Source organism: Furipterus horrens, unplaced genomic scaffold, assembly GCF_987537825.1.
Source record: "Furipterus horrens unplaced genomic scaffold, mFurHor1.1.pri manual_scaffold_5, whole genome shotgun sequence".
Taxonomy (NCBI): Eukaryota; Metazoa; Chordata; class Mammalia; order Chiroptera; family Furipteridae; genus Furipterus; species Furipterus horrens.
Window position 1 is genome coordinate 194,928,712 of NW_028327175.1, and position 24,846 is coordinate 194,953,557.

Here is a 24,846-nt window from a genome sequence, read left to right on the forward strand (position 1 = left end):
GAAGGAAGGGCACTTTATTTGCTTTGAGGGTGGGTCCCAGAGGGCAGGAAGCAGGGTGGACCACACCCCTGAGCTTTCTGAGGAACTGGGTGGGGCAGGAGCAGAAACTGAGGGCTTTCATTCACAGCAGCCGGGAGAGGCAGCCTTTGTTCCAGTGAAGGGAATGGGACTTTTCCAAAGAGTTGGCTCTAGAGTCTAGAAGAACAATATGTTAGCTGTGTGTTTTATAAATCCGACAAATGGTTAAGCACCCACTATGTGCCAGACCTATGTTAGGCACCGGAGAGACACTGGGGAATGTTCCACGGCCCAGGGGGTAGTGACGTAAAACAGCTATTTATTGTGCTCACGGATCCTGTGGGTCTGGAACGCGAAGAGAGCAAAGCAGGGATGGCCTATTTCTGTGCAAGACCTGAAGGCTGGGAGCTGGAAGACTTCTGCTCACGTGTTGGGCTGTCGATGGGTCCTCAGTTCCTCTCCACGTGGCTTCACCATAGGTCCTGGGCTTCCTCACAGCTTGGTGGCTGGTTCCAAGGGTGAGCATCCCAGAGATGGAGAGCCAAGCAGAAACCGCATCCTTTTTGTGACCCAGCCTCAGAAGTCACACAGTCTCCTTCACCGTGAGGGTGACAAGCCTTTGCCCTGATGCAAAGGGAGGGAACAGGGACCGACATCTCAGTGGAAGGAGTGTCAGTATAAAGAGCAGGGACACTCATATGTATTTTCCATAATCAGTGTAAGAGAGACTTGGAAGTATGAGCAAGGAAGAAGAGGCTATAAAAGTGGCAAAGCAGACTTGAAAAGAGAACTTAAAAAATGGAAATTTAATAAATGAAGTAAAAATTCAGTAAATACATTAAAGAGCAGATGAGACTTAGTGGATGAAACAATTAGACAGGTGAAAGATACGCTCAAATAAATGAACTAGAATGCAGCCCAGAGACATACAGACATGGAAACAATAAAAGACAGGGTAGAGACACAGGATATAGTGGAAGACCTAATACACATCCAGCTGGGCTATCAGAAGGAGGTAATACAGAAAATGGGAAAGAGGTGATATTCTAAGAGATGGTGACTGAGAATTTTGCAGCCTTTGACAAGTAGGAAACTTCAGATGGAAAATCCAATGAATTCCAAGCATGAGAAATAAAAAGAAGCTATAAAATAAATATAAATTAAATAAAAATAAGACACATCAGCATCACCCTGCAGAGCACCTAAGACAAAGCGATGATTTTAAAAGCAGCCCGAGAGAAGCACAAGATCTCCTCTCCGGGAACAGTGATGAGTCTGTTGGGTGACTTTGCAACTATTATGGAGACCACAGACAGTAAAATACCTGCCATATGCTGAGAGAGAGCGACTGTTAGCCTGTAATTCTATGCCCAGTGGAAGTTCCTTTCAAGAGTAAGAGCAAAATCAGAGATAGAAGAGAGAGAAGAACAAAGCTTGAATGATTTTCCACAGATTTATTTCACAATAAGATGCTTTTTAGGCAAAACAAACAAACAAAAAATTAAAAACAAAAAACATCAAATGGAAGGTCTGGGGTGCAAGATGGAGTGATGTGCAAAACCTTTGGTAAATATTTGGCTGTATTTAAACAAATTCTGGTTGTAGGAAATAATGTCTCCGTTACGGGATTAAATAAAAAGAAGACAGAACTAAAATACTGAACAACTAGAACATATAAGCTGGGAGGGCATACTCAGAATTAAAGCATTCGAAGCTCCTTATATCCTTTTTCAGAAGGAAAGTAAAGTTGTTGATGGACTTTGGATTTGGTAATAACAGACAATATGACTTTGAAACTAGTGGAGTATCAATTTCCAAATATGGGTCCAGGACCCTTAGGGGACCCTGAGACCATTTCAGTGAGGTCAGAATTACTATCATAATAATGCATAATCACTCATAATATTATTTTCCTTTTTCACTCTTATTCTCTCACAAGTATACAGTAATTTTCTGGAGTGTGCGTGATGTGTGATAATAGTGTCACTCTGCTGGTTAACAGACTATACATTCTTGTGTTTTAAATTTTTCTCAGTTTTATGTCCTAATATGGAAAACATTAATAGGATATAACCCACACAAACAAAAGCTCTTTGGGGTCTTTGATCATTTTTAGAGATGCAAATATGTTCTGAGTCCATAAAATTGAGAACCACTGTAGGTGGAGGTGGAGGGAAGGATAAGAGAAACAGTGAGACTTAAAAGACAATCCATATGAAATGGCATTTTTTGAGCCTTGAGAACAATTAGTGCTATATCGTTATTTTTTAGTCTAAAATAACTCATGATAGAAATGTTTAAATCTAGAGAACTTACGAAGTAAGGTACTAATGTATTAATATAGTCTGTAGGCCTGAGAACCTTGATCTGAAGGAATTTCAAGTCTGGGTCATGTTCCTCCTGTTTTACAGCGACGCCTACTGAACAACTGGGACATTACAACCCAGCTCTATGGGACAAAGGACTCGGAAGAGTAAATGCTATATTCAGACTAAAAAGGACATAGAACAGAGAAAATTCTGCCAAACAGAGTATGACATTATAATAGGCTCAGACAAAACACACATTTTCAGAGTGCAGAGGGCAACTCAAAAAAGAGTTTCTATCTTCCTCAGATAGAAAAGTAATGGTCCATCAGGGAACCTAGAGGATCACGTCAGAATCACCTTGGCGCTTTTAAGAGTTATAAAGCTTCATCGAATTAGAGTCTCTGGGCCCAGGGTTTTATATTTTTTAAAAAAGTCCTCCAGGGAACATAGTCATATTTCACAATATCTGCTCCAGATGGCTCTGCTAAGAATGGCTTGTGCCCCATAGGAACCATGTTAGAGCTGGACGGCTGAGCTCAGGGTCTCACCCACACCAGTGCCTGCCCCCAGCTCTTCCACTGGGTGCTGCCTCATGTCTTCCACTGCTGTCCATGCCCAGGTTTGGGGCTCTGAGCCCCAACTTTAGACCATGTTCACTGCTCATCCCTTCTTCATTTCTGCGGTCCTGTTTGATTTCTGAGGCTGGGCCGGCCAAGACCTGTTGGCCTACCGTCCTGATGTCTTCTCAGATCAGCCCTCTAACTGTGCCTGGGTGGATGTCTACTCCCAGCACTGCCTAATCCAACTTCAAACAGGCTTTGGGCCTTTCCAGCTCCTTCTCTTTCCTTTGACCCCAGGCAGATTCCATTTGTGCCCCAGAACCCTTAACAGGGAAGAGCTTAGAACAGAGAAAACTATTTAAAAATAATAATAATAATAACAAAACAGAACCATAACCCTCTGTATGCTTCAGCAGACAGCCCAGCCACCATTGCTCCCTTTGCTCATAGTTCTCACATCCACGGTCTGCAGGAGGATTTGCCTTCCCGTGTGGGAACCCTTCTCAAATTGACATAAAGAGAAAGGCTTTGCTTTACAGAATTTTGCTCCCCAGCTCTCCCTTTTGCAACCTACCAGGGCTGGGCTCTCTCATGGTACCTCTATGGTATTGTCAGAGAAGACCCGCCCACTGAACAGCAGCATGTGGGTGAGGCCCGGCCGGGGGAGGAAAAATTCTTAGCAACCAGTGAGGTGTGAAAGCGGCCTGGCCAAACGGAGCCAGGAGCCCAGGCAGAGTGAAGTGACGCCAAATGCCTGACCCTGTCCGAGGTAATGAAAGTGATCTGTAAATGTTTTTCCTTTTCCTTTAAATGATAGAGCAGGACTGAATAAGGAATAGTGATTTAACTGATTTGACCGTAAATGCAGGTGAAGCTTGTTTTTGTTCCCAAAATAAAAAGCAACAAATGGGAGACAGACTGGGCGGTGGCCTTCTGCTTTCTCTGGTCAAATTCCTTTGAGCCTGAGACCATCCCAGCACAAGAAGGAGGAGCCTTCAGAGGGACCCATGTCTTGTCTGCAGATCTGTCTCCTGGGAGATGGAGGCTGAGGCACCACGTGGGAGCATCGTGGCATGCCAGTTGATGCTTGGGGTCCGGGAGATATTGGAAAAGGTCACAGCCACTAGCGGGGAATGGAGGGGAATGTTCCATTCTGGTGCATACCTTGACTGCTGCCTCCTGAATTTCTGCCCCTCAGGGGGAAAGCATTAGAGTCTAAATTGTTGTTGGCTTGGCTGCCCTCCAAAGACCTGTGTCCAGGTGCCAGGGAAATTCTGACTGAAGCTTGTTCAATGACAGCAGTGGCGGCTCAAACGCAGCACCCCTGCTGGCCGCACCGTTCACAGCTCCGCTTGCATTTCTTTCCACACAAACAAGGGTCCCCCACTGCCTCCCCACCTCTCAGCCCCCGCCTGCCCTCATGGCCACGTGGTGACCCACGCTCTCCTTTGTGGACCAGGGCCTCTCTGTTGCCAGTAGCCACAACCAGCAGCACAGTGTTGGGGGAAGGGGGCATGCCCCTTGACTCGGACACTTTGGCCCCATGGGGACTGGATTTTGGACAAGGTGTTGAGGCAGCCTTCCAAACCGGGCCAGGCAGCATCTGCTGAGCAGATTCCGGTCCTCTCGCGGTGGCTGCATTGATCACACCCTAAGGGGAGAGGCCTCAGTGTGGAAAGTATGTGAGCCTTGGACGATGCCACAGATGGCCTGGAATGGCTTGGCGCCTCCTTTCCCAGACCCCAGCTGACTTTCCCCTTGTGTGGCAGAAGCAGCAAAGGGCCAGCTTGCCCAGTTCGCAGTGCACCAGTCAGTGTCCTGGGGCCAGGGGCAGAGAGGGCTAGGAGGCAGGGTTCCCGGGTGGCTGCCCCAAGGGCATGGCTGGCCCCGGCTGGAATGCTGTGCCCGTGTCAGCATTTGGCTGTCGCTCGCACAAGCCACAGGATCCTTATCCCCCTTGCTCATCTGCGAAAGCAGATTGATCATGCCCAGAACATAGCAAATGCTCTTCATACAGTAGAGGCTCTGATCGTGTGGTTTGCATGGGCTCTCCTAGGTGGTGAGTGGAGGGCCGGGATCGAACGTGTGTCCGCTTCACACCCCAGCCCTGCAGCCCACTGCCTTCTCCTGGGCCTCCACAGTCCTCCCAGGGAGGCAGGCAGGCAAGGCAGAGAGGTACAGCCCCGTTTTACAGACCAGGAAACTGAGGCCAGATGGTTATCAGAGATCACTGAGCTTCTAAGTGGCAGAACTGAGCCTCAAACATCACTCTTGATCACACATCCTGTATTAGTCAGCTCTGGCTGCCACAACAGAATACCGCAGGTCTAGTGGCTTAAACAGGGGATTTATTTTCTCAGTCTGAAGGCTAGAAGTCCAAGTTCAGGGTACTGGTAGAGTTGGTTTCTGGTAAGGCCCCTCTTCCTGGCTTGTAGACGGCTGCCTTCTTCCTCTGTCCTCACATGGCCTTTCCTTTGCGTGCACAGAGAGAGCAGTCTTTGGTATTTCTTCCTCTTCTTGTAAGGACACCAGCCTTACTGAATTAGAACTTCATCCCTATGACCGCATTTATGATCCCTATTGCTTCCCTAAAGGCTTTATCTCTACATACAGACACATTGAGGCTCAGGGCTTCAACACATGAATTGGGGGCATGGGGCACAGTTCAGTCTGCAGTGCAACCTGAGCCCCTTCCACTGTTTTGTGCCCCCAGATCACACCTCGAGTTGGCTGCTACTGTGCACTGAAGTTGCCATTTGGTGTGATTGTGCAGGAGCCCAGGGATAGGGCTGGGGCAATTTAAGAGGGCTTCCTGGAGGAGGTGTGTGTGATTTGGGGGGGGTGTTGGGGTGTATATATGCTGGGCTTGGGTAGTTGGCACATTTGGGACTCTGGCCATTTCAGGGCAACCTCACATGTCATCCACCCCACTGATTCAGATAAGCTGTGGCTGTTTTCCAGGAGCCTCTTTCTCTCAATTGATGTGGCAAGAGGGGACCATCTGGTCCCTGCCTGGCCCACAAGTCAGTTGTCGCTTGATGCAGCCAATCAGGTAGCACTTTCAGGTCTTTAATGCAGAAAGGAATGACATTCCGGGTCGGCAGGGATGGGCGGAGGAGAGCAGAAGTGGAGCCGAGAACCCACGGAGCCCTCCTTCAGCAGGGACGTCTGTGAGCAGGTGCTGCCCATGGCAGCCAGCCCGGCTCGGTGGGGCGCGCGGTCGTTCCGCAGAGACGCGCTGTGCGAGGACGGCATCGCCCGTGGGAGCCCTTGCTGTAAACTGTCTTGCCTCCCTTATCCAGTGTCTGTCTTCCCTTCTCGGACTCACGTGCTGGCTGTGGCCGTGAGGGGAATCCTTGCTACGTTTCTGCTGTGTCTGTGTTTCCGGCATGTGGGCAGTGTTCCCAAGGCAGAGGATTGGGTTCATACGCTAAGTCCCATGTGGGGTCCAGAGCAGATACAGGTTCCACGGGCAGGGGTTGCAGTAGGTGCCCAGGCAGGAGGCTGGAAGGAGCACTGAGGGACAGTGTGGAGCGCTGGGGAGGCCGGGGGAAGCTGGGGGAAGCTGGGGAGGCCGGGGGAGGCTGGGAGAGGCTGTAGGGTCTGGGGAGGCCGGGGGAAGCTGGGGGAAGCTGGGGAGGCCGGGGGAGGCTGGGAGAGGCTGTAGGGGCTGGGGAGGCCGGGGGAAGCTGGGGGAGGCTGGGGAGGCTGAGGAAGCTGGGGGAGGCTGGGGAGGCCGGGGGAAGCTGGAAGAGGCTGTAGGGGCTGGGGAGGCCGGGGGAAGCTGGGGGAAGCTGGGGAGGCCGGGGGAGGCTGGGAGAGGCTGTAGGGGCTGGGGAGGCCAGGGGAAGCTGGGGGAGGCTGGGGAGGCTGAGGAAGCTGGGGGAGGCTGGGGAGGCCGGGGGAAGCTGGAAGAGGCTGTAGGGGCTGGGGAGGCCGGGGGAAGCTGGGGGAGACTGGGGAGGCCGGGGGAAGCTGGGAGAGACTGGGGAGGCCGGGGGAGGCTGGGAGAGGCTGTAGGGACGGGGGAGGCTGGGGGAGGCTGGGGAGGGCTGGGGAGGCTGAGGAAGCTGGGGGAGGCTGGGGAGGCTGGGGGGAGCTGAGAGACTCTGTTCTTTTGGTAGAACTTCCTGTTTGTCACATTTTCTCCATGGAGGCCACAGCACCAGATGCTGCCCCAAAGCAGAGTCTGTGAGCCCGTCCACTTTTAGGGTGCAGAGCCTGTCTTTGGCTTCTCTTAGGTCTGTCCTTCAGCTAGCACACCCGGGCCCCTGCTGGGCTCCAAAGGTGTTTAGTGAGTTGCTTCTCAGGGTTTAAGCCACAGCTCATCTGACAGCGAAAATGCCCGTCAGGGAGCTCCATGGTAAAACCCTTGAAGCTTTTGCAACTCCCTTGCTGACAGAAGATGGAGGCCCTACCTTCTCCCGTCTCCCATGTCTCATCTTCCTCCTCTGCACCTGGCCCAGGGTCACTCTGTTCCCAGGCCCTGCGTCTCCCTCTTGGCTGAGGGAGGCCTCTGAGTGCTTCTGAGCCTGTGGCCTGACCACTGCTCTGGTGGGAAATGGTGGCTTCCTCTTGAGGGAGGAGCAAGTTGCTGCCCTCCCTTCCTCCGATTCCCAGGCACAGGTCTCATCTCTGGGACAGCAGACAGGCTGCAGGAGAGGTCTCCTGGCCGGGAGAGCTCCCGCCTCCCCAGCGCTCACAGGGAGCAACAGGGACTTCGGAGTCAAAAAGACCTGGACTCAGATCCCAGTTCCCCTACTGACACTGTGTGACCTTGGGCAAGTCCCTTAGACTGGCTGTGCCAGGGCAGTGCTCTCCACCCCACAAGGCAGCATCCAGTGAGAGGATGGGGTCTGAGAGCACGTGGCTCCTGGTCAGTGCTGGGTACGTGAGTGATCACGATGGTGTGAGTGTCACTGGCACCCGGGGGGCAGACATGAACAGAGAGATGCTCACACAGATTTGTCAGTACATGGCCTTTGCCACTCCCTAACTGCCTAGATGGAGACTTCATCTTCTTCATCATGATTAAAACCATTCCCTTGTTCAGCAAGCCCCATTCAATCATTCGTCCATCCTCCCATTTCTGAGAACCTGCTGCATGCCGGGCCTTGCTCTGAGCGCTGGGGAACAGTCATGAATCAGACGGACCCAGGAGGTGGGGAGGGAAATTAATCAGGCAATCACTCTGGCAAATTTCAAAAAGGTCTCCTGTGTTGAGGTTATTTGAGGTCATAGGAGCCCAGACTAGGGGCCCGTGCTGGGTGCCTAGCTCGGGTGGAGGCTATGAGGGCGTTTAGAATGGAAGGGCAGTTCTTTCCCTTAGGAAGTGTGGGCACCAGCTGCAGGCTGCCCCCACTCTGTGCTCTGTGACCATCAGAGGCACAATACTGCAGGCATGAAGTCAATGTTTAAAAAAAGACACGTCAGCTCTTAGGAAGCCCTGAGTAGCCCTGTATACAATCTTGTGTTTAGCCATGTAAGTAAAGCTGTGGCCCCGGGTCAGAAACCGCCTGGATGCCTTCCCCTTGCGGCCACGCACATGCCCACCTCCCCGGCCCCTGTGAGTGGAGGCGTCCCAGGGTTGCCCTGTGCCCATGCCCTAGGGGAGCCCCACAGACACTTGAGCCTGAGGGACTCGATGTGGCCCAGACTAGGGCAGTTTCGCACAACCTCTGCATCTTGGGAAAACAAATGTGGTTCTCAGTGGGCTGCCTCAAGTTCCTGGAACCAGAGTGTTTATTTTATATAATATACAACAAAACACTTCTGTGGACTTCAGAACCTTCCAACATCCAAACTATAATTCCTACTAAAATACTCTTTAAATGTGGATCACCCGGGGGATCTCAGGGAAGGAAGACAAAACTGGGTTCTGCCTTTCAGGTCATCACCTTTGAAACTAAACACATGCTTTTTGAGACTTGGGTACTTCAGTTCCACTAGGGAAAAGTCCTCTATGTGCTCAAGTGTAAGGGCACCCAGCAGAGCATAGGGCTCTTGGGGCCTTGTCAGAGCACTATGGGTCCTACTGAGGAAGGTCGGGTGGGTGCATTGTGTTTGAGGCAAGAGGGCCTACCACGTGCCAGGCGCTGTGCTAAACGCCTTGATTGAATCATACCTGTGAGGCCGGTCATACTATTGTTATCTCCAGTTTGGGACCCACGGAGTGAATCTCAGAGAAAGGTCATACAGCTGGTAGGAGGTAGTATCAGGCAGAGAACAGGTTCAGCTACTGTAACAAAGACCCAGGGGAATACAGGTTTAAACAAGGTAAAAGCTTATTTCTCTCCCATAGAACAGTGCTTGGGAAGTAGTCAAGGGCTGCTCTGGAAGCTCTGCGTGGCTACTCCATCTCTTCTGTGTTTAGGATATTGCCCTCTTCGCCACGGTCCAAGATGGTGTCGTCCCACTGTAGTCTATGGGAAGGGGAATGGTGGAAGAATGGACCTCTCTGCCTGGGCTGGTGTGGCTCAGTGGATTGAGCACCAGTGTGCAAGCTGAAAGGTTGCAGGTTCGATTCTCTGTCAGGGCACAGGCCTGGGTTGCAGACCAGGTCCCCAGCTGGGGGTGTGTGAGAGGCTACCAACTGATGTTTCTCTCCTGCTCTTTCTCCCTCCCTTCCCCTTTTCTGAAAATAAATAAATAAAATCTTAAAAATAAAAGAACGGACCTTCTCCCTTAAGGACATAATCAGAACTAACCTGGACCCATTATTTCTGCTTCTATTCCATTGGCCAAAACTTGGTCACCTAGCCACACCTAGCTGCAAAGGTGATTGGGTGGCCACGTGCCCAGCTGAAAGTAGGACTTCTATTACAACAGCAAACATGATGAACAGGTGTTGGATGACGGGGATGTGAGCCCAGGTGGTCCGTGTCCCTCGCCTCTCCACTGCTTCTCATTCGGGAGGAATTCTAGGCCAGCTCGAAGGGGAGAAGCCCGGAGCTGGACCGTAAGCTCCTTGGGTGAGTGAGGTGGTAGGCATCTCTAGTGATCCCTGGACCCTCTGGGCCAGTTCAGAGCAGAGCACCAATTAGATGCTCAGTAAATCAATCTTAAAGGGGGGTTAGGAGACAGGGACCTGGCCTATCAAATCCAACCCAGCTGGGTAGAGCAAACCTGGAGGCAAATACAAGGGGGGGTGGCAGCAGAGCGACCAGCCACCAGCAGGCAGCTAGGTCTAGGATTCCCTTCCAGGGTGGGGCTCTGCAGCTGCTTTGGTCTGGGCCAGAGGTGCAGGGTGTCCTGCTAGCCCCTCAGCTTAACCCCAGCCGTGAACAATGTCTATGAGCTGTGCTTCCAGGATGGAAATTTGACTCTTAGCCCCCTCTGGGAAGAACTGGATTCTCTCCCAGTGCTGGTCGCTTGGCTGTGCTGTGTGCATTCCCGATTCCGTTTCAGCTCCACGCAGGTCCTGCTTGTCAGCTGCCCGGCCCCTTGCGGACTCTGTCTGCAAGGACTGGCCTCAGCCTCCCTCCTGCTGTGCTCCAGCCTCCTACTTTAACGGGCTCTGACTCATCTAGAATAAGACGCAGTTACAGCCTGGCCTCTCAGAGCCCGGGCGCCCGGTCAAGCGTCTGTGGAGGGCTTCCCGAGGCAGTGTGCCGAGTCCGGGGAGCTGCAAGTCCGCCTGCCCTGGGGCTCGTTCCATTTTCTGAGCAGTTTTTCTCCGTGCAGGTGCTCAGAAGGAAAAATAAGTCAGCGTCGGGGGTTTCAGTGTGGAATTTTTCAATCATCTGAACATTGTTCTTGGCAAAGAATCATTTAAAACAAACAGCTGTGTGGGTTACATTTTTTAGACCAGTTAGAACCAGGGTTTCAACACAATGGTATTCTTTGATCATCTCAGTCTTTACTTGTTGTCTTTTTCCCACTTATCTGTCTTGTGCTAAGCAACTGAGGAGCCTACCTATTAGGTTCAGCATCAGTTAAGTATCTGTCAAAATGTCTGTTTCAAGCCTGGCCGTCGGAGGGAGGGGGAAGACCATTAACGCAGAGCGGCGCTCCCGGCTGAGACAGAGCTTACCAAGTCTAGACAGTTATGAGATATGTGGCACTCTTTAAAAAAGAAAGAAAGGAAGAAAGAAAAGCATGTGTCTGGGGTTCGGCAGGCTTCTCTTCTGTATTTGTGTAGCTGAGAAAGCGTTAGTTTAAAGTAAGTGTGTTTGGCAAGAAGCGGTACTGCCTGCTGACAAATTGGCTGTGCTCTTTTACTTAGATAAAAATGAAAATGCATGAGGCCTTTGCTTTTTTTCCTCTTGATGATTAAAAGCGTCTACTTGGCTCCGTGCAGAGACGGCCCTTGAAGATTTATTTGCGGCACCTGTGTGGCATCCATCACAGGCCTTCAGGCCGACAGAAGCAGCTACACTTCACGGTGTTTAAAATGTCAGTCCCAGGGGGAGTTCTGAAAGGCTTGACTGGGCGTCTCTGTGCCAGACCTGGGTGGGACCCTTGGGTGAGGGTCTTTGAATTGTAATAAAGGACCTCCCCTCCCTGTTCACTCTGACCCAAAGCCTTCGTGCAGCTGAGGCAGCTAAGCAAGCCCCCGGGGGATGGGTGATGAACAGGATAAGGCCCCTCCCCTACTTGGGCTTCAGTTTCCCCATCTGACCGATGAGGGGGTCAGGCTGGCTTCCCTTGGGGTTTTCTGCAAGGTCTGTCTCCGCACCGACAGTATTGCGCTGGGCCGGAGGAGGCTGTCCTTGTTGGGAAGGGCTCCGTTTCCTGTGTGGCAGGTCCATTCATTAATCTCACTCAGCACGGGAGAGACTGGGAAAGACGTATGTTAGACTACAGCCAGCGGCTGGCAAATGGTTGCGTTAGGGCGTTAATCTGTTCATTTATTGGGCGCCAGCTCCGGGCCAGGCTCTGTGCTGGGTGCTGGGGGTGTAGGACACACAGCAGCCTGGCCCTTGCTGCTCCCAGGGGGGTCCAGCCCTGTTTGGACTCCTGTCCCGTTGGCCTCAGGACTCATCTCGCTGTAGGTCTGAGCGCAGGAATGTGCTGAGAAGCACAATTCCAACACCCTCTTAAAAGCCAAGCACTGACTTCTGGACACCGAGGACTTGAAGGTCCGTCCCCTCGAGGAGCAAAGGGTTTGTTTTGACAAGTGTAAACAGGATCCTGGTGAATAAGTTTTCTCTCGGCTGCTCCTGCTTGAATCAGCGGCGTATTTTTTGGTGACCTACTAAGTGTTCAGACTGTTCCAGACTCTACAGGGATGTGAAGTGGAGGTGTCAGCGGAGAGGGAGAATTTATAGCTCAGGTGAGGAGACGAGGCCAGCTCTGCGGAGAGCAGCCGAAGGAGTGAAGGAGCATGTACATCATGTGACCGCAGGTGGGGTGCGGGCCTCCGAGCCGAAGGTGCTCCGAGCCGGGGCGGGGGCAGCACAGCAGGCTTTCTGGAGGAGAGGAGAGAAGAGCGTTTTCCAAATAATTCTCTTGTGCTGGCCCAGCCGTGGAGCGTACGTGCCCTGCTGATAGCTGGCCTCTGAGCTGCCGTGGCCTTTGTCTCTGGAGCCTGGAGCTTCCAGGCTCAGTGTGCAGAGCAGCCCTGGGCTCATGGACCATGGGCATGTCCAGGTTGCCAGAGGGCCCCTCTCCCCTGTGGGCCTCTGGAGGTTGGCAGGATGCCATCCACCCCTTGGGGTCCTGGATGCTGGAGGTGCAGGTTATTGCCTGCTGTTGAGACAGATCCCGAAAAGCTAAAAGATACAGAAAAGTTGTTTTGCTTTCAGGAAGAGCTGAGTGAAAATCCCGTCTCTGCCCCCTTGCTAGCTCTGGGACCTTGTGCTAATAAGTGACTTCTCAGCTCCTTATTCGTGGACATCTAAAAAAATAGGCTGATGCCCTTGGCTGGTGTGGTTCAGTGGACTGAGCGCCAGCCTGCAAACTGGAAGGTCACTGGTTCAATACCCAGTCAGCATATGCCTGGGTTTGGGGCCAGGTCCCTGGTTGGGAGCACATGAGAAGCAACCACTCAATGTATCTCTCACACACCGATATTTCTCTCTTGCTTTCTCTCCCTTCCTTCTCCTCTCTCTAAAAGTAATTAAAATATTTTAAAAACAGGCTGATAACAGCCCCTGTGTCGTAGCTGTGATGAAGATGGCACGGAGCAAAGCGTGACAAGGGCCCCGCACGAGGCCTGGGGCACAGCGAGAGCCCCGTTAGCGGCTCACTCATTACTGCTCTCACACACGAGGTGGCTGTGGGAGGGCCTCCTCCTGACCCAAAGGGTGTCTCTTTCTGCAGCTCACTCGGCCGACTCTGTGACAATCCATGTCTAAAGTCCCAACACCCGAGCTGTAACTCAGAGACGCGAAATCCAAACTGAGAGCTCAGCTTTCTAAGTCATTTCTACCGGAGCCGCTCCCCTCTGCCCTGTTCCTCGTTTGGAACTGGTGACCTGTGTGTGCCTACGAGCGCGTCCCTCTCTTCCCAGACCGAGCCCCTCTTGGGTCTGCGTCCAAGTTAAGCCAAGATGGCTTGAAGGAAGGGGTTGACGTGGCTCCACATTTAATTGCCAAAGACCACAGCCGGGTTCCAGCAGTTTGGCTGGTCTTCGGGAGTGGTGATGGGGCAGCTAGGGGAACCGGAGGTTTGTCTGAGAGAAAACTCCAGAAGCAGAGAGTACCTGCCACCTAACAGTTGTCCTCTATCCCAAGAATGAGGACCAAGAGGCAGGTACAAGAGAAAGACAAGTTTGCTCCAATTAGGAATAGACTTTTAACACCCTCTAATAAAGGGGACGGACCCTTCGTAGGGGGTGTGCTTCCTGTTGCCGGAAGGGCACAGACCGAGGCCAGCAGAGCCTGTGGTGGGGATCAGCTGAGAGAATTGGGGTGGCTGAGGTCTTCGGACCCTGAGCCTCCAGGACTCGCAGGAGAACATCAGCTGCCTTCTCCTTCCCAGGCACCCCCTTCTCCGGCGCTGCAGGCTGGCACAGATGTGAGCCTCGATAAGCCCTGGCCGGAGGCCCGGGAAGAAACAAGCTGCCTCTCTGCACAGAGGCTGCTATTTGCCTTGTCCCCCACCCTCACCCCCGCTTGTCCAGCCACTTCCTGGCACCACCCCCCCTGTGGGTTTTGCTTCATTAGCTCATTGCTCCGGGAGAAGCCAGTATCCTCAGGTCCTGGGTGGCTTCAGAGCCCCACCCCCACTCGCTTCCTCCCTGCTGTCTCCCCAGAGCAGGCCAGGGCAGCTGGCAATAAAGGGGGCGAGGGGCAGGCATTGTCACCCAAGAGTAAATCAGAAAAGCACTGGAGAGACCGAGGCACAGGGAGGAGGGTAACAGCTGGGCCCCCCAGCAAGCTGATGGCAGCCAGGGCCCCTGGCTCCCCAGAACAGCCCCTTCCCGGACCTTCCAGAAATGCTGGCTTTGAAGCTCATGCTTACTCTGCCGGCGCTGTGGCCAGTGCAGGTGCAGGAAGGCAGCAGCTGATGCTGGGGGAAGGCCTGTGCCCGCGATGTCTCCGTCCCCTCCAGGGCCCTCCCCGTGCAACTATCAATTTGGGAGGCAGGGCATTTAAGCATTTAAGCATCCCTCATTCATCAGCCTCATTTTGTGGATGGGGTAGCCAAGGTCCAGAGAGGAGGGTGGTGGGTCTGAGGTCATACAGGGGTCGGAGGAGGAGCTAGAGACAAAGTCCAGACCCCTGCGCCTTGCTGAGCTCTCTGGGAGTGGCAAGTCGGGCAGGGCCCTGCGCTCAGGCCAACTCACTTTGAAGGCCCTGGGCCGCCATAGTTGCCACTCCCAGTGCCGCACACGGCCTGTCCCGGCCTCGCCCAGCCTGACGCCCAGCGCCCTTCTGCTTGCCTCGGACCGAAGCCCCACTAGGAACGACTCTGTCTTCTAGTTGCTGTGGGGGGACCTTCACTTCCGGCCGATTAACTGGGGGGGCGGGGGGGGGAGTGTTGAGGAAGTGTGGGCCTCGGATTTCTACTCCCCGGTCGGGTAGCATAGCGTCTCCACATCTCATTGATCTGTTCTTTCGTTTGTTCAGTCGTTCGTTCTACACGTACACTCCTGCTCTGGCGCCAGCACCCCAGGTGCTGGGGATAAAAGGCTGGGCTGGACTGTTTTTTTTTTAAGCCCTCACCCAAGGATATGTTTATTCATTTTTTGGGGGAGGGGGAGAGACATTGATATGAGAGAGAAATGTAGATCAGTTGCCTTCATACCCCTCCCCGCCGGGGACTGAGCCTGCAGCCTTTTGGTGTACAGGATGCTGCTCCAGCCAACTGAGTCACCCAGCCAGGGCTGCGCTGGGCTTCCCGGGATGTTGTAATCACCTGGGGAGCTGTAAAATTGCTGACCTCACCCCCAGAGGTTTGATGCAGTTGCCTGGGTATTTTAATTACCAAAGCTACTTGTATCCACATGGAAATTTCTTTCCAAGGAGCAGAAGGCTTGTAGAAAGACTGTGGCTCTCAGAGAATGGCCTCCCTGGATGGCTGTGAGCACAGTGAGGGGAGGCCTGCATCACCAGGACCGAAGCAGCATCACCATCCACTGAGGCTTTCCCAGGGGCCGGCACCGCAGCAGGCCTGGTCCCAGCTCACCAGAAGGTTTCGCTGCATGCCAGGCAGGGCAAAGCATGGAGTTCTGAGCACCCACCTGTCACCCAGACTCTGCACGGAAGGGGGACCTGTCTGGCGGTCCCAGCCCCTCTGCTTCCCAGCAAACAACTGCAGGTCGTGCATCAGCGTTGCCTTTTTGTTGGCATTTTCAGGAGCCACCGTCGCCTCGGGGCCTCACCTCTGGGGTATCGTACTCAGAGCCCTGTGTGCGCCCAGAAGGAAGGCTCACGGTCACAGAGCAGTGCCCATAGGGGACAGCCCAGAGCTCAGGAGTCTGCACCTGCCTTTAGAAATGTCAGGTAAAAAAGCCAGGCCTGGAACCTGGTGCCTGACTCTGTCCCCAGACCTCTCCAACATGCCAGGCTCATTCCAGCTGCTACCTGCACTGTCGACCCAGCCCCACCGAGCCCACCTGCACCGCCCGCCCACCCACTTCTTCGTGCCATTCCCACTGCAGGAGAATATCCGAATTCTCTGCTTTTCTTCACCTTGAGAATAAGGGAGAGGTCACTGCCTGACTGTGGAGGCTGGTTACTTGGTGACGGCATACACCGCATGTCCTGTCCAGCTGAGCCCCCAGGCCTGGCCCAGACTCCCAGGTGTCTCCTGGGATTTGACTGCACCCGATGGGTTCAAGCCGGAGCCCTGGACCTTCATTCAAGAGGCAAGGCTGGTAGGGCTGCTGTCCTGGGCCCCAAGAAGGACTCTTCAACCCACCTCTTCTTCGTTTCACAGGTCCACAGACAAGGCTCTACTTTCCTGCCTCGGCCCATTTGGCAACCGAGCCCCAAACACCCCACAGCTGAGTGCATTTTCCATGTGGTTTGTCCAGGTGCCACTGACCTTTGTAAGACCCCGTCTTAATATTTTTGGTCCTACAGAGACATGTGACAAGTGTAGGACATTCAGTAAAGCTAGAGACCTGAATGAGGGGGCCAAAAGGCACAGGAATACAGGGCATGATTTGGGTGTGTTTGTGTAACGTGCCATATGTTTTTTTTTTATTCACATAAACACATCTTTCTTGATGTAATCGGAACCCACTCAGCTGTTGCTAACCAAGTACCAAATGCTTCCCTTTTCCTCTCCTGCTCCTTCCAAGAGGAAGGCTGTGAAGAAATCCCATTATCCGTGATGCTATCTTGCCTTTCAAACGTCAGAGAGCTTTTTCCTCCCAGCAAACGCCCAATTGTTTTTTCCAGCTTTGGCAGGAATTTGTAAGAGAAGGCTGTTTTCAGAGCACTTTTCTGTTAATTGCTTTAGACCTGGAGTATGGCTAAGAAAAAGGCTTGCGTCTAATCCAGTCTGCTTACATCTATTTTCCTAAGTTGCCTTAGGACCTGTCAGGAATCACCACCCCCTTCAACACACACACACACACACACACACACAAAACCCCTGGTATTTCAGTAAAACCATGTTAAATAAAATGAAACAAAACAAAATAAACCCCCACAAGGTAGAAATGGCTTCAGGAATCCCTTCTGGATGCCCCCACCCATACACACACCCCACCACGTACAATAAACATGTGGTTTCATTGCCAAGGGCTCGGTGTTAGCGGTTCCATTTCCTCAGGAAGCTGTGTTTCTTGCTCTTACTTCTGAAATGGAACGTGCATTTTCATTGGCCCAAGTTCAAGGAGTGCCTGGGGCCACAAAGAAAACAGTCCCAAGCAGGTTTCAGTCATCGACCACCCCCTCCGTCCTCCCAGCCACCACTTCTCCTTGCTCCCCAGCCACGAGGGGACCAAGGGCAACTCTCCAGGCTAGCGAGGGAGGATGGCCTCGCTCACTTGGCTTCCTGGCCATCTGAGGGAGTCATGCCTGTGTGCTGGCCCTCAGCTGGGAAAATCTGGTTGCCCTCCAAGCATCCGCATACCACAGGCTCCTAATTAAGAAAGCATGTTCCCATTTCATGTCACTCGAAAGGAATGAAAACAGTGACAGCATTTATTTATCTTCGCTATCAATATCATTCCTGTTTCTAAGTCCCACTGGGGGTTATGAGTCTTGAAGGAATTGACTGTGGGTTGTGAGATGTTCCCCTCGGCCATGTGCTGGGAGGACACGTGGGGCTTCTCTCTGAGAGGGGGCTCCAAGTGAGGGAGAGAAGGGCCTGCAGAGCCCTGGCCCCTGCGCTCCTGGGGCGTGGAGCCCTCGCATGGCTCAGCCATGGGTGGGGCGGCTTTTTCTTTGGTGCTGATGTAGTCAACCCCCCTTCACCAGATCCCTGCCCCTCCTTTTTTTTTGCATCGTCAGAGGAGTAAAAGTCTCCATGTCTTGAGTCTTCTGAGGAGATACGATCTGTTCGAATGGCAGCTGTTTACATAGGACCCGCTAGGTGCTGAGTCTGGGCCAGGCGCTCACATGTATTGCTAATTCTTGGTAGCAGGCGCTCGCTGGCTTCCCATGTGATACAGGAGACAGGGTTAAGGGACTTACTGAGTACTAGATAGCAAATGAGCCTATTTAGGCTGCTGTAGTAGAAGGCCACAGACTAGATGGATTATAAACAGCAGAAATTAGTTCTGGAGGCTGGCAAGCCCAAGGTCAGGGTGCTGGCAGATTGTGTGTCCAGTAAAAGCCTGCTTTGTGGTTCCTAAATGGCCATCTTCTCGCCGTGTCCTCACATGTCAGAGGTGTGAGGGAGCTCTCAGGGGTCTCTATTATAAGGGCACTAATCCCATTCATGAGGGCTCCACCCTCATGACCCAGTCACCTCTCAAAGGCCCCAAATACTGTGGGGATTAGGTTTCTATATGTGCACTCTGAGGCGGGGCGGGGGGACACAAACATTCAGTCTATAGCAGGTATCCTTGACAGTGGGCCTGAGGTGGGGATACTGTCAGTAGCTTATGACGACAATAGGCTAGAAGACAAGGTTCTCAGCACAGCACCCCTGCTTCACCAGCTGGTGGTGAGAATGGGCCCCTGGTCTTGTTGCGCCATCTGTTGGTTGACAGCTTGGTAAGTGTTGTGCCCACCCTGGGTAAGGAAGATGGGAAGCGACTTGGCCGTGTGTTGTGTATTTGTGTGCGTACGCACACACACTTGCATGTGACTCCCAAACAGTTACATTAACTTCCAAGTAAATCTGCTTGCTGAGTCCCTCCTTTAGCACTACATTCGATTCCTTTCCCTTGGTGCCTCACCTCCTGTCCCCAAGCAACTGATCACTTCTTGTCCATTTTCTTTGAGAACAGTTATCATCAGATTACCCTCAAAATAAAATTTTAAGTGCGCAATACATTACTGTTAACCGTAGGCACAGCATTGTACAGCAGATCTCTGTAATGTAACCCTCTCACATAACCGAAACGTTATGCCCATTGAAGAGCCCACTCTGCTACTCCCCCGCCCCTCAGCCCCCGGCAGCCAGCACTTCACTGTTTCTATGAGTGACGATTTTAGGGGCTTCGTATAAGTGGAATCATACAGTATTAGTTTTCTGTGACTGCCTTATTTCTTACTTTTCTGACTCTTACTTGGCATAATGTCTTCAAGGCTCAGTCACGTCACATGGGACAGGATTTCCTTCCTTTTTAAAAATATATTTTATTGATTATGTTGTGACAGATGTCCCAATTTTTTTTCCCTTTGCTCCCCTCCGCCCAGTACCCTCCTTCTCTCCAGCAATCCCACCCCCCTTAGTTCATGTCCATGGGTCATGCCTATAAGTTCTTTGGCTTCACCCTTTCCTATGTTATTCTTAACTTACCCCTGTCTACTTTGTACCAACCAATTATGCTTCTTAGTCACTGCACCATTTCCCCGTTTCTCCCCCTTCCCCCACCCAGCTGATAACCCTCCAAATGATCCCCATACCTATGATTCTGTTCCTATTCTGGTTTGCTTAGTTGGATTTTCTTTTTATTTTTTATAATAAATTCAGTTGTTGATAGTTGTGAGTTTCTTGTTATTTTAATGTTCATAGTTTTGATCTTCCTTTTCTTAAGTAAGTCCCTTTAACATTTCATATAATAATGGCTTGATGATGATGAACTCCTTTAGCTTTACCTTGTCTGGAAAGCATTTTATCTGCCCTTCCATTCTAAATGATAGCTTTGCTGGATAGAGTAGTCTTGGTTGTAGGTCGTTGCTTTTCATCACATTGAATACTTCTTGCCAGTCCCTTCTTGCCTGCAAAGTTTCTTTTGAGAAATCAGCTGACAGTCTTATGGGAACCCCTTTGTAGGTAACTCTCTGCTTTTCTCTTGCTGCTTTTAAGATTCTCTTTATCTTTAACCTTTGGCATTTTAATTACGATATGTCTTAGTGTGGTCCTCTTTGGGTCTAGCTTATTTGGAACTCTGTGCTTCGTGGACTTGTATGTCTATTTCCTTCCCCAAATTTGGAAAGTTTTCCTTCATTATTTTTTCTCATAAGCTTTCAATTTCTTGCTCTTCCTCTTCTCCTTCTGACACCCCTATGATTCGGATTGGCACGTTTAAAGTTGTCCCAGAGGTTCCTACACCTCTCCTGATTTTTTTCAACTCTTGTTTCCTCATTCTGTACTGGTTGACTGTTTTTTATTCCTTCCTTATGTTCCAAATCATTGTTTGAACCCTGGTTTCCTTCCCTTCATCAATGGTTTTGTGTAGATTTTTCTTCGTTTCATTTAGCATAGCCTTTACTCCTTCCCTTATGTATTTGCCATACTTAAGCATATCTGTCAAGCCTGTGAGCATCTTTATCACCAGTGTTTTGAACTGTACATCTGTTAGGTTGGTTATCTCCTCATCACTTAGTTCTCCCCCTGAACCTTGATCTGTTCCCTCTTTTGGGCCATACTTCTCTGTCTCATCATCTTGACAGCCTCCCATGTTTGTTTGCCTCTGTGTCTTAGGTAGAGCTGTTGCACCTGTTACATTTATGGGGTGGAGCCTCAGGGATTCGTCAGTATGGGGCGACCCTTTTCACCACATTGTGGCTCTGTATGTGTAGGGGAGGGGTCTGAGAGGGAACAATGCCACTTGCTCAGCACTCGCCCCTTTTCCAGGCACTCTCCCACTTCCATATAGGACTGGCGCCCCTCTAGCTGTTGCCCTGGCCGTCATTTCCAGAGTGGGTGGGTCTGCGGACATCTAGGACTATGGGGGCCTCTAAACAAGTGGACTCTACTGAGAGACCAGCAGTTTCTTCCTCCACTTCAATCCCTACTGGTCTGCACAGTCAGAAACAATGAGGCTTTATCCTCCCTGGCGCTGGAGCGGTGAGCTGCGAGTTCTGGTGAGGAGCTGGGAACGCTCCCCAGGTGTCCCTCCTGACTTTTTAAAACATGTGACTGTGCTTTCTGCTGGGCTGCTGCTCCTGTCGCCACCACACTACATCCTCTCCACCCTGGATCCGCCCCTCCTACCTGTCTGGATGAGTATTTCTTCTTTATATCTTTGTTTGTTGGACTTTCATGCAGCTCAGTTTTCTGGAACTTCTGGTTGTCTCTAGTTTTGAGGTAGTTGTATTCCTTCTTAGTTGTGGAGGGAGATGCAGTGTGTCTGTCTAGGCCTCCATCTTGGCCAGAAGTCCTCTTTCTAGGTTCTGTGCTGAGGGCTCTTAACTAGTCTCAGCCAGCACCAAAGGCTCATGTTAATGATTAGCTGTGTCCTGTAACTAAGATTCCTATCAGTAAATGGCCAGAATGGAACAGCAACTGAGATTAATATCAGACTAGGCATTGGCATCGATTATAAGCAATTATCCACCATATGACCACCAGGAGGCATGGTACCTGGCTCAAGCTACATTTTCTGTCCCTTTGCCTTGTCAATCATTAGTAGTTCAGCTATACTGTAAAACCCCGGCACAGCCTGTCTCCTGTTGGCATTGCTGTCGGTGACCCTATCACTCCCATCCCCACGTTCCAGTGTGCTGTCCCATGGGTGCCGCCCCCAAAACCAGCCCCAGGTCACGAGGGTAGGGCATGCCCTCTTCTCGGACTCTGCCAGCAGCCCCGCTCTGTGCTGTTCTGTTCCGTGGCCCAGCCGAGCACACGCCTCCCCCCGCCCCAGCTAGCAAGCATGCTCGCCGCCCAGGACAGACGAGGCCTGTGGAGCCTCGGCCGCTTTCGGGGCTCGGAATGCAGTGCCCAGGGGGGCTGAGCTAGTGTCTGTTGACTCGCAGAAGGGACTATCTGCGGGAAGAAACAGTTCTCCGAGGGCATGTCGGCAGTTCATGTGCTGCAGGGAGCTGTGGTCGCCCTGTGTTCCTGGGCCAGCCCTCGGCATGCTTGAGAGGTGTCAAGCCCTTGAAGAAACAAAAGACACATGGTTTCCTTCAGTCCAGCTCTTCACCCGGCAGGATCCCAACCACAGGCCCCGTGCCCTCCCTGCGCAGAGGCTGGGCTTGGGCCTCAGGCGGCCGTGACTCGCACAGCAAGGACCTTCTCTGCAAACCCCTCAGAGCCCTGCTCCCCACCCCAGTTTGTCCACCTTCCCGTGGGCTCTCCTTGAATCGCTTCTGCTCTGAAACCATGGATGCCCGAGTGGGACCATGGATCCATTCCTGTCCCCTTGCCCTTGGCGCCCAGCCCTTGCCTGTCTGAGCCCAGCCTGCCTTCCCAGGGCATCTCCCGCCACCCTCCCGTGTGCGCAGTGGGCTCCAGCACACCCCTGGGACATTTTGCCCTTCGACCAAGGGCACAGCTCAGCGTCCTGGAGCTTCTAATGGGCTTCTTAGATCCCCTTTTCAACCACTTCGGACGTGCCTACTTTGCTCTGCCCACCAGACCTCCTGCTGCAGCAAAGGCCGGATGGCACATCACAAAGGCCAGTCTGGGTCTCGGCTGCCAGCCGGCTGCCAGCCGACTCCAGGCCTGTTGCTGGCGAGTTAACCAGCCAGTGTGCGTGAGGTGTGTCTTCCTGCCCCGTTTTCCACCCCCCCCCCCCAGGGGCTGAGCTCAAGAAGAGAGTCTTAAAGTTGAAGGAACCTTCCAATATCAGAAAGCAAGAGATCTTGGAAGAGAGTTTGTTGAAAAAATGAAGAACATTAAAGAATAAAGCTAGACTGATTACGGGATTGGGGGACACTGTGGAGGCAGGGCACGCTGAGGCCCCTCGTACCTTACGTAACAACAGCCTCTTTCCCGCTTGGAGGGAAGGACCAATGAGGCCCGTGGCCCAGAGCAGGACTTTTGTGTTATGGAAGAGCTGGGGTGTGTGCGTCAGGGTTGGGGCTGGGGGGCGGGGCGGGGGGGGGCAGTGCATGTCTGTCTGTGTGAGCAGCATCCCGCGGGTTTCCCAGCCTGAGAGACAGAGATTCAGGCAGAAAAGGCTCCTGCCTTTCTGCCCTGGACGCTCCTCCTCACCAAGGCTTTGATTCGTGCTTCCCCCTGTCATCACCTTGGTCTGTCCCCAAATTCATCTTCTTCTTTCTGTGGCTTCATTCTCCATTTCTAAAGGAAGCACCAACATTGCACTTTGGTTTTGTCATTGTTGTTGGTGGCAGTTTAGGCTCATTTGTCTTCACATAAGCCTGAGAAAAGAATCTGAATAGTCGATTACAGATCCTTTTATTTCTTCCTGGGCTTCTAGCGGGTGGCTTTCTTGCCTGGGATCCTCTGTACAGCTGGGAGCGGCACGCGGCTGAGGTGCTGACAGCTTGTGTTGGAATCACATGGTGTTTACTGTGCCGTGAGTTCATAACAGCCTTGTTTCCATACTGACAGCAAACACCATATGGGGAGAGAGCAGGCTGTCAGATGAGCCCTTAAGCAATCACAATACAACACATGAAATCTCCTCATTGCTTTTGGAAAAAGGGGGGCTTGCTTAAATCACATAAGCAGGGTGGTGCTCTCTGCTGTAATGGAATAAAACCGCAGTTTGACATAAGGCAATTGACTTTCCGTCTGTGTTCATGCTGGGGAAGCTCAGCTGATTGGGAAAGAACAGGGATATTTGCCTTCCTCACCTGCGGGCGTCAGGTGGAGGGGAGGCAGAGAGGGCAGGCTGACTGCAGGGGGTTATGCTAACAGGTGCAGGCCACAGGCCTGTCATCCTCTGGGCTCCCTCCTTCCCAGGGTCCCTGCTATGCTGACCCTAACACTCATCTAACGTGACATTTTATTACTGTCACTTGGGATCTTGTCTGCTCACCCCCTAACGCACTACCTTTCCAAAAGAATCCAAGATCCCTGAGGGCTGGGACCACATCCCATCCCTACCCCCACTGATCCTGGCACACAGTGATAAGGGTTAAATGCTTGTTGGACTGACTGCTCGTGAACCATCTGTGCGCTTGAAAAGATGAACTGAATTAAGGTGATAGTTCAAGGCTAGTTTCAGCTCCCAAACCACTTGAGGAGGGGGCCCCATTGGGCACAGTATCCGCTTGTGAAAAAGAGAAATTTCTTGAGTGGCTTCTTAGACACAGAATACTTAGAACCTGTGAAATCCTACAAAAACAGTCTCTGCCCTCAGGAAGTTTACCCATGAAAGAAATGTACTGCAGAACTCTCTAGCCTGGAGATCTAGTCACTTGCTTTTTTAATCACAAGAGACAAAAGCCCAACACCACTGGCTTCAGCAGAAACTGTCAGGTGCCTTGGCGTGCAGGCACTGGGCTGGCCTGGCTGGCTGGCCTCAGGGTGCCTGTGACATTCGTGGGGCACCAGGTTTCTCTCTTCACCCAGCTCTCTTTCCCCCATGCTGGCTTCATACTCTGTGGGTTCTCGCCGCCTGGTGGGAAAGACGGCTGTGGAAGCTCTGGGATGACCGGACCTATGGCCTTGTCCTCCCAGAGAGGAGCAAGTGTCTTTCCTGGAAGTTCTAGCAAAAACCTTGGAAGGACTCCAAGACCCTCTCAAGTCGCATGAACCTATCATTGTGGCCATGGGAAGAGGGCTGTGATCGGCTAGGGCCGAGTCACGTGCCCATCCCCGAGGCTTAGAAGCAGTCTGCTCCCTTAGAATCTTAGGCTGGGTTTTTACAGACAGGGAGGGAAGGTTCCCTGGAGGGAGGGAGATGGAACAGACCAAGAAGTCCCCATCCATGATGATAATACATGGTGTTTATTCAGCATTTCCTATGTGCCAGGCCCTGGTCTGAGTCCTTTCTATGCGTTGTCTTATTTAATCCTTACGATAGTCCTAGGAGCTGGGTACAATTTCTGTTCCCAGTTTACAGATGAGGAAACTGAGGGGTAAAAGTGTCCAGTCCATTGCCTCAGGTCACACAGGCAGTACGTGGTCAGGCTGGGATTTGAACTCAGTGGTTTAGCTCCCTAACCCACACTCACAGCCCCCAACCTCTGTACAGGTAACAGTCTCGCCTCCCCATGGCTGAGCTCTTCAGGCGTGGAAGTGAGTCGGCATGATGGCTGGGTTCCTACCTGCCCTTGTGCTCCCCGTCTCCAGAGAAACGCCCTCAA

General features: G+C 52.2%; 1 protein-coding gene across 1 annotated transcript in view; it reads left to right on the forward strand.

Annotated features, from left to right (window-relative positions):
* Positions 1 to 24,846, forward strand: part of GRK5 (G protein-coupled receptor kinase 5) — a 186,265-nt gene that overhangs the window by 108,149 nt on the left and 53,270 nt on the right. The window lies entirely within an intron of this gene.